This window comes from Cryptomeria japonica, chromosome 6 (genome assembly GCF_030272615.1).
Source record: "Cryptomeria japonica chromosome 6, Sugi_1.0, whole genome shotgun sequence".
Taxonomy (NCBI): Eukaryota; Viridiplantae; Streptophyta; class Pinopsida; order Cupressales; family Cupressaceae; genus Cryptomeria; species Cryptomeria japonica.
In genome coordinates this window covers 128,919,829-128,940,443 of record NC_081410.1, presented here as the reverse complement: position 1 = coordinate 128,940,443, position 20,615 = coordinate 128,919,829, and the positions used below count along the sequence as shown (strand labels likewise).

At 38.3% G+C, this 20,615-nt stretch overlaps 1 pseudogene; it reads right to left on the bottom strand.

Annotated features, from left to right (window-relative positions):
- Positions 1–18,412: 18,412 nt before the first annotated feature.
- On the bottom strand, positions 18,413–20,279 carry LOC131876530 (uncharacterized; annotated as a pseudogene).
- Between the last annotated feature and the right edge of the window lie 336 nt (positions 20,280–20,615).

The following is a 20,615-nucleotide window of genomic DNA, read 5'->3' as shown; positions in this document are numbered from 1 at the left end:
CAAAGTGCTGCACCTACTATTCAAACTCAATTAATTGCAGCACCATCAATCATCCAAGCTCAATCAATGCCACCCACAGTACTTCCCACATAAAGTGTTGCACCTACTATTCAAACTCAATCAATTGCAGCCCCATCAATCATCCAAGCTCAATGAATGCCACCCACAGTACCTCCCACCATGGTCTCCATCCCACCTTCTTCCTCCTTACCATCCATACCACTATCAAATCCGATCTCATCTATTCTCCAACAAACTTCTATACCACCTCCTTCTATTCAACCACATATTTCTATTCCACAAACTTCCCTTCCTCCCAACAATGTCGCAAATTTTATCCGGGTCGTATTCAATCCCGTCACAACTATTTGCGGAACACAACCAACTATCAGACAAACCCCAGCGACATCGGTCATCACATCCCACATTCCCACCTCCTCATCATATCAATATATTGGTGGTGGTGCACCTTCTTTGGCTCATCCAATTCTTGGGGCAAATACACTTCATCATTATCAAAGCACACAACAAGACCTCATTAAGGAAATTCAAGACATGAAAAATATCATCAAGGACATGAAACAAAGGACTAATAAAAGGAAAACTTACTCATTCGAAGAGTTTTTCCCTTGTCCTTATGATCCGTCTATATCAGTTGCACCATATCCCCCAAGATTTGAGATTCCTAAATTCACCAAGTATGAAGGCAAAGGAGACCCCCGCGATCATGTTTGAGAATTCCACATCTTATGCCAGGAAGTCTCCTATAGTGACCTTTATCTTCGCAGACTCTTTCCCAAAAGTTTCACTGGAGACGCCCTGGCATGGTTCTCATCTTTACCATGAGGTTCCATTGTCTCTTTTTCCAGACTTGGCAGAATTTTTTTTGGCCCACTATGCATACAACATGGGTAATGATGTTTCTATGATGGACCTATGTAATACAAAACAAAGGCTCAGAGAAACCTTTGCCAATTTCCTACAAAGATGGTGACATCTTATCAAGAAATTCCAGTGGGACATGCCAGAACAACATCAAATTGAACTATTCCAAAAGAACTTGGTGCCTGAACTTTCAAGACCCTTAATATCCCAATGCATCAAATCCTTCCAAAAATTGACCGATAAGGGCCTCACCCTCAAATGTGTCTTGTTGGAAGAAGGAACCTTGAAACATTACCAGAAGTCGACACAAAGTTCTTCCTCTTATCATAACGACAAGCCAAAATTTTGGTCCAAGAACAAAAACGTGGTCAATGATGGTGTAACTGATGCAAAGCGGGTCCAAACCATGGCCGCTCCCCCAAAACCCACCACCAATAATCAAAATAATCAAAATCAATCCCAAAAACCTCACAACAATGTCTCAATCCAGGGATGACTACCCCGATCGAATAACAGGACTCCAAGAGATTTCACTCCTTTGGCTGAGCCTATTGAAATGGTGTTTCAGAAACTTGTCCAAGCAGGTGCAGTGGTTTTTCCAATCACTCACCCGTTTGACCCCAATCAACCTAAACCAAGATGGTATAATGAAAATGAGTATTGTGAATACCATCATATCAAGGAACATGATACACGCAAGTGTATGAAACTGAATATCTACATACAAGATCTCATTGATAGAGGTGAGATTGAAGTAGCAAATGCAAAACCTAGTAATAACAATAACAAACTCAAAATGTACTAGGAACCCTTCCCGAATCATGATAAAGGAAAAGTCTCATCATCTAACGCAATGGGTTATGACTACGCTAATCACATAATCGGCTTTGATTTTTTAGTAGGTCGCATTGAGCCTGCAGACAATCATGTCAATGCCATAACCATCCAAGGAGTCAATCCTCCTTCTTCCCAAACCAGACCAAATCCTGGTAGGATAGTCATTCAGGGCACCACGCCTTCCACCTCCCATTTCCATAATGACTGCAATGCAACTACACACTGAGGTAAAGTCAGCATCCAAGGAATCCCTCCCCCACTAAACCCCCCACCCATGTCTTCCCCCCGCTGATATGACCTCCTTGATTAACTTGGGAAGACACCTGTGCAGATCTCCATTTTGGAACTTCTCAAGACTTCCCCGATCCATAAAGAAATTTTGGAACAAGTCCATCTCCAATCACGTGTTCCTGATAATATCAACGCCACCCAATTCCAAGGCCTCATTGGAAACCTTGTTGTCCAACAACACATTGTATTTAACTCCAAAGACGCTCCCACAGATGAAGACCATAACAAACCTTTTTACATCAAAACTCTCATCCACAAGCACAAGGTCAAACATATCCTAATAGACAGTGGATCCGGGCTTAATCTATGCACATACAAATTAATAAAACAATTGGGACTTTCTAAGGATCTGATAGACACATCAGGAAGGATCACAATAAAGGCATATGATGATGCAGAAAGAATTTCAAAGGGCATGATCACCTTACCTCTTCAAGTGGGCCCCATTACAATTGAAACCCCTTACCAAGTACTAGATCTTGATCTCCCCTACAACATTCTCCTTGGGAGGCCATGGATTCATTCCTTGCAGGCCGTACCCTCCACCTATCACCAATGCATCAAATTCCCCTATAATGGAAGAGTGATCACTATCAAAGGTGATCCCCAACCTTTTCAATATTGCAAACCATTAGAGGGGAAGCATCTGTATCATTGCCCACTAAATAGACCCTCACCAATGCCTCCATCTAACACATCAAATGTTGCCTCCACATCATCCCAACCAAATAATCAAATCAAGATCTTGGACAATGGCTGTGGAGAATACAAATTGGAGGACATCTTATTGATAGGCAACCTCCCTCTCTCTCCTAAGTCATTTGGCAAACCAAAAGAGCTCAAAAAGGACCCAAAACCAGTCATGCAATGCCAAAATGCCACCTTCCAATAATGGGGCCCACTTGATAATGAGAGGCTCAAAGCAGATATCTCTTCATGGCTATACAAAGAAGAGGATGAAGATCCAGCAAGAATATCCAAAAAAATGTACCCAAAAGCATCTGCCATAGTTGAAAAAATGGGTTACAAAGGACACGGCCTGGGACCAAAGGAGAAAGGAAGAAAAGAACCCATAAATCTTATCTCCTACAGATACAACAGAGGCTTGGGGTACACCCCGGTGCCTAAGATTACTATTGCTGGTGCCCCTTCTAGTTCTTCTTCGAATATCGAAAGCGTTGACGAAGAGGAATTCCACGAAATGCCTTATGAATATGAGAAAGATATCTTCTTGGACGCTTACATCAATACCATCACCCTCGTAACCCTTCCCACTTCACATGAGCTACATCTTGTGTTAGGCCTAATATGGAAAGCTGATGTACTGAGAGGGGAGGGGTGAATCAGTACTCCAAAACTTTTCTTCGATAATAACCTTATTGTTATGCATAAACAGAATAGTGTAGTAACATAAAATAAAACTAAAATCAACAGATAACAATCATACATGATTCACTCCATAACACATATATTTTGGTCACGCAGAAACTCTTGGTTAGAGAGAAAAAATGCGGTGGGGATGGCACCCACAACTTCACTACTACAATAATAAAGATTGCTCGGTTAGAGCTACACTTAGCTATTTCTGATAGCTTACCCCGTTAGGAGTATCAAGATCAGTTAGATCTACCTTACTAAAGGATTTTACAACACTATATAAGTGTAGCACCTGGTTAAAGGATTTACAATTTATAGACTTGGTTAGAGTCTTTTACCATGTTAAAGGTTTCTCTTACAACTTCAAAATATTACAATAAAATTATTACAAATATCTGCAACTTTACATTTTAAATGCTAAAGCAAATTGTATGTGCTCTGAATAAGATTACCTAGCTTGTACCATACCTCGGTAACCCATAATTAAACTTGGTAAACCCTTTTGTTTACTCTGTTCTTCGACTGTTCACTGATAACCTTCTCAGTGACCTCTCCGTGTCTCTGTAACAGTCTTCCTTCATGCATACACACACACATTCCCTCTATCTAACCCTAGAATCATGTTGTATAAATAGATCTTTTACAGCGGTGATTTAATTCAATGCTTTGATCTTATAAAAAGATTCTTTGAATGAATAACTAAACAAAATATCTCATTGGTTAGATTGACCTTGTAATCATACACAATCTCCTAATGCAATTTCCAATGCAAAAACGGTTAGATGTGCCCCGATCTTGTAACACATTTTCATGTGCATGTTCAGGTTTAATGTATCAAGTAAAACGTTTCACTTGGTGAATATCAACTCGGTGAGTTAACTTTACCACTCGGTAGCCATGAAACTTTACTCGGTAAACAACTCGGTGAATACTACGTTCTGTGACTGCTTTCTTCTGTAACCGACTAGACTGTTCATACCGAATTCTCTGTGTGTACCGACTGCATGATTTGGTAATACTAACCGACTAGAATATATAGTATGACTTTGGATATGAAACTAATGGCAATTTGATAAGTAGTAATAATCTCCCCTTTTGACATTAGTTGAGATGTTTGACAAAAACTACTTACAAAGTCATAACTCAAAAACTATATACTTGCAAAATGACTATACTTGACAATATATACAATATTCAAAAAAATAGTATATGCAGATATAATCCCCTTATCATTATTCTGTATATAACTCTGAATTTTGCATGTTCAATTTTGTTTTGTACTTGTGTGCTCTGAATGCTCTGTATATTCTTCTTGGTATACTCCCCTTGTATACAATACTCAAAATTGTGTTAACAAAACTGTATTACTCTCCAAGTGTAGAATTACTCCCCCTTTGCTAGGCTTTCCTCTTTGTAGTATCATAATATTACTCCCCCCTTTTGACAAACATTAAAAACTTAATTTCCATCTGGAGGTGGTAACTGATCAAAAATAGTCTTGTACTTGGTTCGGGCATCGGTGAGGGTGACTGAGAGTGAGTCCTTGACACTTTCCATTAATGAGTTTTGTGCTTGAATATCAGATAATAGTGATATCAAGCCATCAAGAGTGCTTCCCTCTTGTGTAGTTGATAAGCGTGTAGCTTGGTTGATCTATTCCTGTACTGATGAGAGATGAGGAAGGAATAATGTTTGAAGGGTCATTATATCCATCCTAATTTTATGCTCTTCATTCCTCAGTTCTAACTGTTGAGCCATGAGCTGTTGTAGCTTTTTGTAAAAATTCTGAACTGAATTAGGCTCAGTGGTCAACTTAGATGAGAGATCGGTGATCTCTTTCTCAATTGCATCAGTTTTATTTTTGATATGTTTAATAAATAAAGAAAATGTACACAATTTCTGGAATAAATAAAGAATGTGCTTGAGTTGAGGGGACAACTCAACAATGAATTTGACAAGTTTTACCTTACCAATAGCAATTGATTTTTGTACTTCATCTATCATTTTTGCTGTAAGCTCTTTATCCTTGAGCTTGCTTAAGTACTCAGATGCATCAACTCCAAATGTTTCAATCTGATTAAGGAGTTCATCCAACTGAATATGGATGGCTGCATCGATTGACACTGTTGCTGATGGTAGCATTTTTGTTAGAGTGTCCTAACCTTCTGAAGTACTTTATTCTTTTTCTGTATGGCCAATTGCTTCTCCTGTTCGACCTTTTCTTTGCATAGTTCACTGAATTCAGTGAGTGCTTTCCCTTTCAGTTTGGAAATGTCTACATTGGGCAACACAATCAGTTTAGATAAGTCAAATTTAAAACCATGCTTTCTCACCTTCTTTTCTTTTCCTTTGGTCTGTGGCACTAAGATAAGTGCTTGTGAGGCTTGCTGACCCTCGGTAGGTTGCTCAGTAGATGCAACACTTTGGTCTGTTCCTGTGGCCGTTGCAGTGTCTTTGGGTGGCTCGGTGCTAGGGGTCTCAGTTGTAATAGTTGCAGTGCTTGTCTGTGCTTGAGACTTCTGATCTTTGGTTGTATCACCTGCAACATCAGATTTGTTACTTGTATCTCCTGCAGCTTCAATTTTTTGCCATCGGTAGCTTGCTCGGTGTCCTTGGGAGCTTCGGTTGAGACTGGTGGCTTCATCGGTGGATAAGGCTGAACTTGTTCTAAGACAAATTCACTAGAGACAATTTTTGCATAAGTGGTGCCTTCAATCATTTCCTGCTTCGGTGTTGCTTCATCCATTACATCTTCATCTATTTGTATAGTGTCAACCGGGTCTGGACCTTGCTCGGTGACATCTGGATCTTGCTCGGTGACATCAACAATTTCAATTTGAGATTGTTCACCGACATCCTTTTGTTTGAATATCTCCTGCCACTTGGCTTTAGTCTCATTCTCCACATCAATATATAGCCCATTCATCAATTTTAAGGCTCTCTGTTTCATAAGAAATTTAGAATTGTATGTGGTCAGATGCTCCTTGATTTTAGCTATGGACATGTCAGGAAATAGATGGACTAGACTTCTTTCTCTTATTTGTCTCTCTGAATCCATTGCATATTTCCATCTGTTATCAATGTGTGAGTAGAGTTCACTCGGAAGTGACTTTGCTAGTTCTAATGGTGCTAACCAAAACTTCAGAAGTGTACAGATGACAACTTCTTCAATCTGTCATTTCTCATCATTATTCCTAGTCTCATACTTAACATATCTGAATCCTGCAAATCCATCATATTCTTTAAGATTGGCACAAATAATTTAAACAATGTAAATGTTTACCTTTTTTCTTTTCACAATCTGGAATTTGTTTGCATCATCAGACTCTGTATCACTCGACTCTTTTGCCAAAATGAGTCTCTGAGTGGATTGCTTATAAGTTTTGGTTACCTTAGGAGTGGCAATAGTCTTTTTTTTCTTACTCGGTGATGGAGCTGATGCTCTGGTGTTGGGTCTCTTTTTTGGTGGAGTCGGTAAGGCCTTTGTGATGTCTTGTTTCTTTCTTTTCAGAACTTTACCCTTTGGCAACTTTGTACTCAATGTTATTGCAGCCTCCTGTGCTTCTAATTCCTCTTCGGTAATGGCAAGATTACCTTTGACAGGTGTAGAGGAGGATACTTCTCTAAATTTATCAGATAAATCCTTTATCATCTCTGTAGCTTTTCTTGTAGCCTTAGGAACTACAATGCTCATTTTTACTTTCTCCTTAACCTCTTCATAGGTTCCATACCTTAGTTTAGTTGCATGCCTTGGCAATGATAGATAGGCATCAATTTGTTGATGTGTAATATCATAATCAATCTCATAACCCATTGGTTGCAACGATTGAGTCCTTGGTTCGACAACATTTACATAGCAATAATCAGTGTCAACTTCAAAACATATATTGTCCTTGTATTTTTCGACCAGCTATGGTGGGATCCTGTACCTGTTGTGCATTTTCTCTTGGAATTTGCTGAAGTAATCATCCATGATATCATTAAAGTTATCTCCTAACTTCTTGATATAGTTATTGATCTGATGGGTGATAGGTCGGTGTAGCTCCCATACTACTTTACTGACTGAGGGAAAGAACTTCTCAAAATAGAAAAACATACATACAAGTAGTGAACCAAACTTTAGTGTGTTTGCCGAGTTGTTCTTCTTTGGCTTCCTTATTGTGTTCAAGTTCTCAAACAAGTTCTTTAGTAGTACTTCACATAAGTCTACTTTCATTCCCTTCTTCACTATTTTGTAGGCCAGGTCCACTGCAGCACATGGTACACTATTTTCCCTTGCAAATTGGAAGAAATAGTAACCAATAACTCTGATTGCAAATTTTAGTTTAGCATCAGTGACATTATTCAATTTCAGTCCTTGGTAATTAGATTCTACTCTAGTTAGACTGATTAGCTCCTTTTGTGATATCATTTTTTGTGCACGAGCATGATCGTAGATGGGATATCCGTTGATCAGGTGAATGACTTCCTTCATGATCTTGAATGGTTGCTCCCTTAGCCACATGAAATCATCATGTACTCTACTCAATACAAACTTAACCCATTGGGGTTTGAACACACAAGGATAGACTAGGGCTTCAGTTAATCCCTTGATTTTGATATGCTCAAATTTGCTATCGAGTTTTCCATCAGTGCATAGTTCATCATATGTGTCACTAATCTCCACATGACCGAGTTCCTCAACACAGCATTTGGTAAAGAATCTGACATCTTCCACTAACAAGACTCGATCTAGGATGAGTGAAAATGCAATTTTATCATCCAGTTCTGAGGCAACTTTAGGAGTTAGAGAATATTTCAGCGAGGGCTTCTCCACATTTTGGACAACTACAGGGTCTTGGATCTTGGGCGCCATGGTAGATTTTGGGTAAGATTCAACAAGTTATCCTTAGAGTTTACAAATGACTGAAGCTTCACACTCGGTAGACAATAGCAATTTGACTAGATCAGAAACCAGCTTAACAGTGTGAATAGATTGATGCAAGTACCTCAAAATTCCCTCTGAATGAAGTTTGATCGCTTTGATTCACTCTACTCTACTTCTCGAAAACTTGGGTGAATGAAAATGACCACGAAAACACTTTTAAGTACTCAAAATACCTCATCGGGCTTCATGCAAGTCAGGTCAAGATATTAAATGCACTCGGTTCACCTTTTACCGATTTACTCTTTTTTTTGTTTTCACCGAGTACCCAACTTTTCTTTATTAACCGACTTGACAGGTTTCCTGTATACACTGACTTGACAGGTTTCCTGTATAGTATATAAACTGACTAATTGCATCTTAACTATGCAGATTCTGAATTCTGTACATAATAGAATAGGAACTATTATGATTTAACCTTTTAAAGAATGCAATCCCTTCATACCTTTCCTTGACTAATTTGAAATAGGTGCACCTAACTCGGTAGGTAAGGTGCTTTCTTCATTAGACATAATTTCTTTCTTTTTCCAAATCATCTTGAATTTTTCTTTTATCTCTTCAGTGTCTCTTCTCGGTTGATCTCTGCAATCTTCAGCTAAATGTCCAGCTTTGTGACAATGAAAACATGCCATACCAAGATTTCTCCATGATCTCCAATTGTTCATTCCAAACCTTATAAAATAGTTGGCACTTATATGTCCATATCTTCCACAACATTCGCACCATATCCTTGTATTATAATCCCATGGTACTGCTGTATATTGTCGGTAAGGATCTGTGTGAGTTCGGTAACCTCCAGTGTTTGCTAGGTGTGGATACTTCATGTAGTTCTTTTGCTTAAACCAGCACTTCTTGGTACTATGTCCATATCTATTGCAGTTTTTACAAAACCCCTTGAATTTTGCCTTCTGATAGTTGTTAACAGACTTTGTCCTACATTGATTAGGTGTGTGACCATATTTATTGCAATTATAACAATATCCATTGGACTTAGAGATATTCGATTGCTTCCCTTTTCTGATCTGGCATATGTTGGCAGTATGACCTTGATTTCCACAGTAGTAGCAAATAGGCTTCTTCCTTTTGATGTTATTCTTTTTTCCAGCTTGTTTTGATGATTATCCTCTCTCAGTAGTATGAATTCCTTTCTCAGTTTATTCTTTTCCTTTGTAACCGAGTCCTCCATCTTTGTAGAGTCTTCTTGTATGCAGTTGCTCATCCACCATCTTTGATACCTCATAACTTTTCTCCAATGATTCTTTGGATTTCTTCTCAGTTTCAAGTTCACCAGTCAACCTTGATACTTCAAGTTTCAATGATTGATTTTCATCATTCTTCAGAATTGCTTCATGATGTGCATAACTTAGTTGATCTGTCATATTTTGTTGAATACCACTTAACCTTATGATTTCATCATCCTTATTAGATACTAGAGCTTCAAGTTGTTGTTTCTCTCTTTGTAGATCTCTTGCTTTAACGTTAGCTATCCTTAATGCATCTAGATTTTCAGTCATCTGTGTACTGAAATGTTCATGTTCTCTTTTCATTGCTTTCAGTTGATCAGCCAATGCTTTGTTGTTTTCTTTCAACATTCCAATCATTTCTTCAGTCTCTTCAGATATACTATTCTCAGATGATGTCTCGATTTGTTCCACTAGCTCTTGAGAATCCTGCAAGTCATCAGATAATCTTCTCCTTACTTTCAGAGATTTTTGCATTTGCCTCTGCATGTCTGCAATCACTTGATTTGCATTATCCATCTCTTCTTGAAGATGCACAATCCTCTGAGATTGTTTGTAGCCTTCCATTGCTAAGATCTTTCTCTTTAGGTAATTAAACCCTTTTCCAAGATTCAAGCTCTGATACCAATTGTTAGGCCCACTATGGAAAGCTGATGTACTGAGAGGGGAGGGGTGAATTAGTACTCCAAAACTTTTCTTCGATAATAACCTTACTGTTATGCATAAATAGAATAGTGTAGTAACATAAAATAAAACTAAAATCAACAGATAACAATCATACATGATTCACTCCATAACACATATATTTTGGTCACGCAGAAACTCTTGGTTAGAGAGAAAAACTACTATGCGGATGGCACCCACAACTTCACTACTGCAATAATAAAGATTGCTTGGTTAGAGCTACATTTAGCTATTTCTGATAGCTTACCCTGTTAGGAGTATCAAGATCAGTTAGATCTACCTTACTAAAGGATTTTACAACACTATATAAGTGTAGCACCTGGTTAAAGGAATTACAATTTATAGACTTGGTTAGAGTCTTTTACCATGTTAAAGGTTTCTCTTACAACTTCAAAATATTACAATAAAATTATTACAAATATCTGCAACTTTACATCTGAAATGCTAAAGCAGATTCTATGTGCTCTGAATAAGATTACCTAGCTTGTACCATACCTTGGTAACCCATAATGAAACTCGGTAAACCCTTTTGTTTACTCTATTCTTCGACTGTTCACTGATAACCTTCTCGGTGACCTCTCTGTGTCTCTGTAATAGTCTTCCTTCATGCATACACACACACATTCCCTCTTTCTAACCCTAGAATCATGCTGTATAAATAGATCTCTTACATCAGTGATTTAATTCATTGCTTCGATCTTATAAAAAGATTCTTCGAATGAATAACTAAACAAAATATCTCATTGGTTAGATTGACCTTGTAATCATACACAATCTCCTAATGCAATTTCCAATGCAAAAATGGTTAGATGTGCCTCGATCTTGTAACACATTTTCATGTGCATGTCCAGGTTCAATGTATCTGGTAAAACGTTTCACTCGGTGAATATCAACTCGGTGATTTAACTTTACCAGTCGGTAGCGATGAAACTTTACTCGGTAAACAGCTCGGTGAATACTGCATTCTGTGACTTCTTTCTTCTGTAACCGACTAGACTATTCATACCGACTTCTCTATGTGTACCGACTGCATGATTCGGTAATACTAACCGACTAGAATATATAGTATGACTTTGGATATGAAACTAATGGCAATTTGATAAGTAGTAACATCTTGTCCATCCTAAACTCATTGACTGGGGCCAACAAGACAGACCCACTCTAGATATCTACACCGACGATAATGTTCTTAGTGCTCTCCTGATGGTGCCAAACCTGGAAGATTGTAACAGAATCGAGGGTATTAAACTACATGAAAAGGGATACTTTGGTAGTCAGGTCAATTCCCTTAGCCACAAAAAAGATAATAAAAGGAAAAGACATGATTCCCTAGGTGAAAACCTCACTGACGCACCTTTAAATGAGCAAAAAATTAAAAAAAAGGGCGTATCCGAAAGTGAAAACCTGGAAAAGGCACTTAACGATGAGGGATTTGACCTCCCTACCATTGGTTATCTTCCACAGGACAAATCAAATTTGCTGATAGAAGAAACAAACAACATCAACATGGGCACCGAAGTCATTCCGAAAAATGTGCTCATTGCCAAATCCCTCACAGAAATATAGAAACAAGACTTCATCAACTTCCTTATAGAGGTAAAAATCAATTTTGCATGGTCCTAGTGGTTCACAATCTCGCCGTCCACCCAGATGCAAAACTTGTAAAACAAAAATTGCGTAGAATGCACCCACATGTTGCACTCATGGTCAAGGCGGAACTCCAAAAGATGTTAGACATAGAATTTATCAAACCAATAGATTATGTTGAATGGGTCTCCAACATTGTACCTGTCGGCAAACCTGCTGGGGGCATCCGCATCTGCACAGATTTCCGAGGTTTAAATATAGCTTATCCTAAAGATGATTTCCCACTCCCAAACATAGATATGATTGTGGACATTATAGTAGGACATGAGATGTTGTCACTTATGGATGGATTCTCTGGATACAACCAAATCACAATTGCAGATGAGGATCAGCATAAAACTGAATTCACAACACCATGGGGGACTTTCTGTTATCGGGTCATGCCTTTTGGTCTCAAAAATGTTGGAGCTACATATCAACGTGCAATGACAATAATTTTTCATGACCTCTTACAAAAAATTATGGAGGACTATGTGGATGATCTGCTAGGAAAATCTAAGACAAGACAAGAACACATTCCCATTCTAAAGCAGATCTTTGAAAGATTAGAAAAATACAAACTATGGCTGAATCCAAAAAAGTGTGTGTTTGGAGTCACATCGGGAAAACTATTAGGATTCATTGTTTCCCGCAAAGGCATCGAGGTCAATCCTGCAAAAGTAAAAGCTATCATGGAAATGCCTCCACCAAAAACTCTCAGACAATTGTGCAATCTCTAGGGAAAACTCTAGTCTGTCAGATGTTTCATTTCACAACTAGCAGATAAGTTCCATCCATTTGCACACATCCTGCGCAAGGACACAAAATTCAAATGGGACTGCTTATGCCAAAAGGCTTTTGAGAAACTAAAAGAATATCTAGCATCACCTCCAGTATTGATGCCTCCTGCTCCTGGAAAACCCCTTATTTTGTATATATGAGCTACTACAATGGCATTGGGGGCATTATTGGCACAGACAGATGATCAAGGGAAAGAACATGTCATTTACTACATCAGTCGTACACTAGTAGGGTATGAACTCAATTATACACCCATTGAAAGAGCATGCTTGGCATTGGCGTTTAGCACACAAAAACTCCAACACTATATGCTAAACAACAAAACAAAACTAATTGCTAAAATCGATCCACTTAAATATCTCTTGTCCAAAGTTGCTCTCACTGGTCGAACGGCTAAATGGGTCATGCTCTTAAGTGAGTTCGACATTGAATATGTGGACATAAAAGAAATCAAGGGACAAGTCATTGCAGATTAGTTGGCTGAAGCTCCACTTCCAAGTGACCATCCTCTTCTCACAAAATTACCATATGAGTTCATTATGACTGTTACCACATCCTCCACATGGCAATTGTATTTTGATGGCTCCTACACTCAAAATGGATCGGGGGCAGGACTATTATTGGTCACACCTCAAGGAGATGGCATCCCAAAATCATACAAGATATCCTTTACATGTACCAATAACATAGCAGAATATGAGGCCCTCATCATAGGTTTACGCTTGGCTATCCACTGGAAAATAAAGGAATTTCAAGTCTATGGTGATTCCCAGCTTGTCATAAAACAAGTCAATGATGAATACCAGACAAAAGATGATTAACTCCTTCCCTACCATACCATGGTTGAAGATCTTAAGCAACGTTTCATAGCAATCAAGTTTGATCAAATCCCATGAACAAACAATAGGGTTGCAGATGCAATGGCCACCATTGGCTCCCTCCTTCAAATGCCAACACACAGTCAGAAGTGCGAGTTCTTGGTTGAGCAATTGTTTATACTGGCATATGACCTACCAAAGTCTGAAATGGTGTGTGTTCTTGTTGGTCCCGAGTCCCCTTGGTACCAAGAAACCTTTGCTTTCCTCAAAGACAACACCATTCCCCCACACCTCACCAAAACCCAACAACAAACCTTCATCCGTCGATGTTCCCGTTACACCATCCTTGCGAACACCTTGTTCAGAAGACATTTTGATGGTTCCCTCCTAAGGTGTTTAGATAAACAAGAAGCAGAATGGGCATTACGTGAAGTACATGAGGGTATCTGTGGGGCACACTCAAGTGGACTCACATTGGCTAAAAAGCTTTTGAGAATAGGATACTATTGGCCTAAAATGGAAGAAGATGCATACAACTATGTGAAGAAATGTATCCCTTGCCAGCAGCATGGCGACAAGATTCATGCACCACCACAAGAATTGCAGCCATTCATTACACCATGGCCCTTCTCATAGTGGGGGCTCGATCTCATTGGGAAAATCCACCCTTCATCTTCCAACGGACATAAATTCATTATCACCGCCACCGAATACTTCACCAAGTGGGTAGAGGCTATCCCTCTTGCTCTCACCACCAGCAAGCAAATATCCAAATTCATCCTGAACTACCTAATCTGTCGATATGGCATCCCAAAAGCTATCATCACAGATAATGGTAAACAATTTAAAAACCAGGATGTCAAAGAACTCTGCCAAAAATTCAACATCCAACACCGCTTCTCCACTCCATATTACCTCCAAGGCAATGGCCAAGCTGAGGCTTCTAATAAAACCCTAATAAAAATCCTCAAAAAGACAGTCAATGAAGCGGGCCATGATTGGCACCTCCAAATCCATCCTGCATTGTGGGCCTACCGCACCTCCATCCGCACCCCCATAGGTGCCACTCCTTATTCCCTAGTATTTGGTTGTGAAGCCATCCTTCCCCTTGAGATCGAGATCCCCTCTCTAAGGGTATCGCTGCAAAACATCCTACCAAAGGAAGAATACAGAATTGCCCATTTACAAGAGCTATAATTGTTAGATGAAAGGCACCTCAAGGCCTTGAATCATCTCCGGGTATATCAAAACCATCTACGCATGAGTTATCATAAAAAAGTCATAACCCGAGAATTCCAAGTTGGTGATCTTGTCCTCATGGAGAATCAAAAAAATCTACAAGAAAGAGAAAAGAAAGGCAAGTTCGAGCCTAATTGGCTTGGACCATATGTAATCACAGTGAAATATAGATCAGGAGCTTATCAGTTGGCTACTCCTGAAGGCGGTCCTTTGGATGATCCAATGAATATCATGCACCTCAAAAGATTTTATGCTTAGTCCTCAGAAAGTCTTAAATTGTCAAAAAAAAAAATTTATTAAAAAAAAAAGAAAAAGAAAGAAAAACAATTCGTCCATTAGTGAAAACTACTTGGTGGCGCTATGGACAAGTATCTTGGTGAAAACCTTTGTGCAAGCGCCAAGGTAAATAACCGGATCCACTATCTATCATGTCGATACTACAAATCATCTGCCATCTAGCCCACCCATGAGCAACATTCCTTCTTTCCTACCTCCCAATAAAACATGTGTATGATGATGAGTCTTCACCTGAGTCATGAATAGGGAATGTCCCATTGAAACTGAGCTTTTATGCCTCTGTGTAAGCTTCAAGAAGTCTTGAGCAACAATCCCAAGTCCATCCTAGTTCTACTCTTGGCAAGAGGTATCATTTGGTCGCAAGGAAGAGACTTGTTAGATTTTGTTAGATCTTTTCATATAGACTTGCATCTTTGCCCTACAACTGCCACTATTTACAACTACCTAGATTCTTTCATATCCAGGTACATTATGATAGGCGCATACTGGGGCATAATTCATAGTATGGAATGTTTTGGATTCTTCTTGTATAAACCAGTGACCTGGTACTAGTGTTTACCAACACTTACCTTCTCGTGTACAAGAGGTATCGGTGTGTTTGAGGGTTTCCTTGCACGAACCCACAATTTTGTGTTAGTGTTTCTTAACACTTGCATTGTTGTGTGCAAGAAATTCCCGTTTGTCTACAGAGTCAGTCCACGCCTTAGGTTTCTCATGGCATCCTAATTTCTATAATCAGTGGTGCAAGTCACTCAGGGCAACATCAAACTAGGTTGGCTCTCCACATTTGTTTTGCACAAAATCTCACCATCATTCCATCAAATCCTAAACTCAATAATCCCATGGAGTTCTCAATTGCCCCCATTTTCCTCCGTAGTCTCGCATCGCTTATTCTTCTTTCCAAATACCTCACGACTACTTCATATATCTTCCTCATTTATCCCTTCCACCCTAATTTTTCTTGCTCTATTTTTCCTCACATAATCAATTCGGATTTTGATTCATGTCTTATACAGGATGAATCCTTCCTGAAACCAGACGTTGTGATTGATCATATCTTATACAGGATGAATCCTTCCTGAAACTAGACGTTGTGATTGATCATGTCTTATACAGGATGTATCCTTCCTGAAACCAAATGCTCTGATCATGTCTTATACAGGATGAATCCTTCTTGAAACTAGACGTTGTGATTGATCATGTCTTATATAGGATGAATCCTTCCTAAAACTAGACATTGTGATCAATCATGTCTTATACAGGATGTATCCTTCCTGAAACCAGACGCTCTGATCATGTCTTATACAGGATGAATCCTTCCCGAAACCAGACATTGTGATCGATCATGTCTTATATAGGATGAATCCTTCCTGAAACCAAACGCTTTGATCATGTTTGTCTTATACATGATGAATCCTTCTTGAAACCAGACATTGTGATCGATCATGTCTTATATAGGATGAATCCTTGCTGAAACCAGATGTTGTGATTGATCATGTCTTATACATGATGAATCCTTCCTGAAACCAGACTTAATCTAGATCTTATCAATCGAATCGAATCAAATCTATTGGGAAATCAATCTCACAAAACTCCAAAGATCAATTACCTCAATTGATTTCCCAAGGGGGCATCACCATACTGTAATCTATCAATCAAGAGCCAGGGCATCCTATCAAACCAATATAAACATCAAAACAAGATTATTCTTTGAATCAATGTGTCATCACACCTCGCTTCAAAGAGGGGCAAAATGTAGACACTTAAAAATAATTATTTTAATTATTTTTAATGCCTCACATAATTAATTAATTAATTATGTTAATTCAAATTCTCCTCAATATTAATTAAATATAATTAATATTGTCACTATAGCATGTGATTGATTTATTTAATAAATCAATCCCTTTCTTTATTCTTCTAAAAAATCAAATCCTCACAAATCTTCCTCTTAGCTAATTAATTTCAATTAATTAGTTAACCTACATGATTCCTACAAATCATCTTCTTAATTCATCATTAACCTAATAAATTCTTCTAGAAACTCCCTAAACTCACTTGACATTATTCTTCTAATTTTTTATTCCCTCCACTCATTCTCTCTCCTAATCTAATCCTAATCCCACCTAACATTTCCTCCAATCCCCCTCCTAATGAATCGTTAATGGCTAATCGTCATGATTAGCCACAAAGTCAACTTCATGCTTGTAAATACTCTTTTCCTAGGTGAATGTAAGATTTTCGAAATCTCACATTCCTCCAAGCATCCCATCTCCCAAGGAATTTTTAATTCTTTTTTTTATTCCTCCAATCCCCGTGATATCCTTTTTTGGAAAAAATTTAATTCCTCCAATGCACCTTGTGGAGTGTGGAGATACAAAATGCCTTTAAGGCATATTTCTTGGTCTCCGCACCCTCTCTTGGAGCTTGTGTGAGCTCACAAGTAAAGCTTAGCCCTTCATCTCGAATCCATCCTAGCCATCCGTTTTTCTCTCCTCTTCCTATAAATAAAAGGTCTCCATCCCTTCATTTAAAACATCTCAAAATCCAGTAAGCTTATGCTGCCCTTTTGAGCCCAGGAAATCATCTTGGCAGCTTCATCATTTTCATCCTTATCATCCTCCTGAAATCCATTTCATGTTGTGCACATCATTGGAGAGCCATCCACATCCAGCAATCAAAGGAGCACATCAAGTGGAGCATTATCAAGGGGCGCCTTCACTTCATCAAGCTCAATCTGAAGGAGAAGGTAAAATGGCAAGGTAAAATGGTCTTTTCATGCTATTTTAGCATTTATATGTTTTGATCATTTAACCTTCTAATCTATTTTCCCCTCTTCAGCTTCTTTTCTCCTTATAAATAAGCCCTTTTATTTATACCTTCTTATTTTGTGGCCTCTTATTGATTCATTTCAGCTATTGATTTACTCCCTTATTAGACAGGGGTGTCTTAAGATTGGTCTCTAATTTTGGACCTATAATTTCTCTTTTGATAATACTATGAACACCTTATTACAATAACACTATAACAATCATATGAGTGAATATACGTGCCTTGTTTTACCCTTCATGTTGTCCATTATCTTAGATGTTGATGTTGCAATTGTATGATACTTTATTTTCCATGCATTGAGATTGTACGGAGACTGTATTTATTGATAATGATTGCCAAGTTAACTACTACTACAACTGTGAAAATAATGTTGTTCTCTATTTTGGAAGGCTGGAATCATGTTTTGCCTTGTATGCTTTCTTTTGGCTATTGTGGACAGAGCTATTTACTATTTACTGTCCTTAGGCATCATTGCTATGTGCTTTGACCCTTATTGATATGATTTTCAATGATTATCACATATCAATCCTCCATCACTGTTATTTTCCCCTTTGAAATTCTCAAGAAATGTCAATGAATGTTCTTTCTCTTAGGCCTTCTAAAGTGCAATTCCTTTTCTTTTTCCTTCTGATTTTTTCACTGTCACTCTCATCCTCCAAGTCAGATGCCCTCACCCTTTTCTTTCTTCTTGTTTTTTCATACTCATTGTCATGCTTTGAATTATTTTTCTTTCTTGGTGACTCCTTACTGCTCTCACTGTCAATTTCACTCTCAGAATCTGACGAACCTGATGAACTAGAAGAATCGTCATTAGAGGTAGATTCATCTGACCTAGAAATAGACTTTTGTTGCTGCATTATAAGCCTTGGCATATTATTCAAATACTCACGTAAACTCTCAGTGATACCACCAAGACCAATAGAAGTAAATAAATTGATAGCAAACCATGAATTTTTGGGATTGTCCTTTGGAAAAATTGAATCAAAAGACTCCCACATTGTTGGATCATTCAACCTTTCATTAAGTAACAATATACCAAGCTTCTCTGCCAGCTCCTGAAAGAGAATCTTTATAAAAATATGGGAAGAGGAAGTAGTATCTTCCTCTGTCAGACATATATAAGCAAGACAATGCCATGGAAGAGCATCTGTGTCAAGTAAGTGGGCAAGAAACTTTGCAACATTACGTAGTTTATTTGTTTCCAGTCTATGTATCATAGAATACTGTTGTACAAAACACTTATCAAAAAATTCTTGATAAATTTTATTGATCATACAGAATCTTTGCCCAAGAAGACCATAATAACGAAGGTATGTTCTCTCTTGACTGCAACATTCTAATAGCATGATGCATAATTCCATCTCTTGACTAGGTTCAAGCTTGATCTTTAGTAGCTTATGACCAACTTCCTCAAAATCAACACTTGACATGATTGTCAAATAAATTATACGTCTTAAATTGACCAAGTTTGTCTCTGTCTCATCTTTGTATTCTTAGTGCTTCCAAATCTTCCTCTTCATCATCATCATCATCATCTAAATCATCACCTAAATCATTCTCCCCTTTTGCTTCATCTGAAGAAGCATCTCCAAGGATATCTTTCTTTAGTTTTTCATAGGTTGCCTCATGCTTTAAGAAATCAAGATCTGGCTTGAAAACATCCAAACCAGCTTCTTGATCAAGTTCATCTTCTAGGAAAACTTCATGTGTTAACTGATCTTCTTGCTCTACAAGGTCCAATTCTAGACGCACAACTGGATAACCCTCAAACTTAGCTTTGCGAATTGCAAAAAGGCCTTCAATTAAAAACTATACTCATTTGTCAATTTCCCCCTCACGGAGAATACCTCTAAATCTTTCAAAAATCCCATAGAGACCTTTGGGTGAAAGGTCTTGCAACAAAGAACCACATTCTTTCACGAACCCAGCAACAACCTCTACACTATCATCTGTGGGGTTCTCTAGTAAAAGGGTGAGAAGTTCAAAGGCAATGATCTCATGTGCAACTTGTTGATTTACTAAATGAGCTATGAATTTGGCTGCTGCTATCAACATGTGCTTGTCATTGCATTTGTATGCCCTCTTAAGCTGCAAAATAATTCTTCGCAAAAGAAGATTGCCAACTTCAGGAAATTTTGTATTTACCACAGCAACCAATGCAACAAAGACATCTGTAAATCTAGGGGATGCCATTTGGGATTTCATACAAGACCTACAAAATAGACCCCTCCCACGGATGAGATTCTCTGCAAACAACTCTGGAATGATGTTCTTGATGTTAGATGCATTTACCTTGTTTACTAACCCATTGATACTCTTTTGAAGGGCATCCCATGTCATGCACTGGTATTCCACACTGCTCTTGTCTTCCACATCTTTCATCATTTGAGCCAGTTTAAATGGGGGAATGTAAACACCCCCACTTCTTCCAACACCCTTCTCAGCTCCTCTTACAGCACCTTCGCCATTCCTATTCTAAGATGGAGCAGACACAACACCAGAAGTTTTCACTTCCACTGCCTCTCTGTCCCTCTTGTTTCCGGAAGCCCCTTTACCACTTAATTTGTGCTTATTTATGTACATAAACCCACCAAGAAGCATGAGTTTTTGCATATAAGCTCGCCCAAATATTTATAGTTATTTTTCATCAAGTTTCTCTCAGGACCTGGCAGATCCTGCTTCCATACTTTAATTCTATTTTCTCAAAGGACAATCCTAAAAATCCATGCATTGCAAACAACTTTTTACACCTTTGTTTCTTGT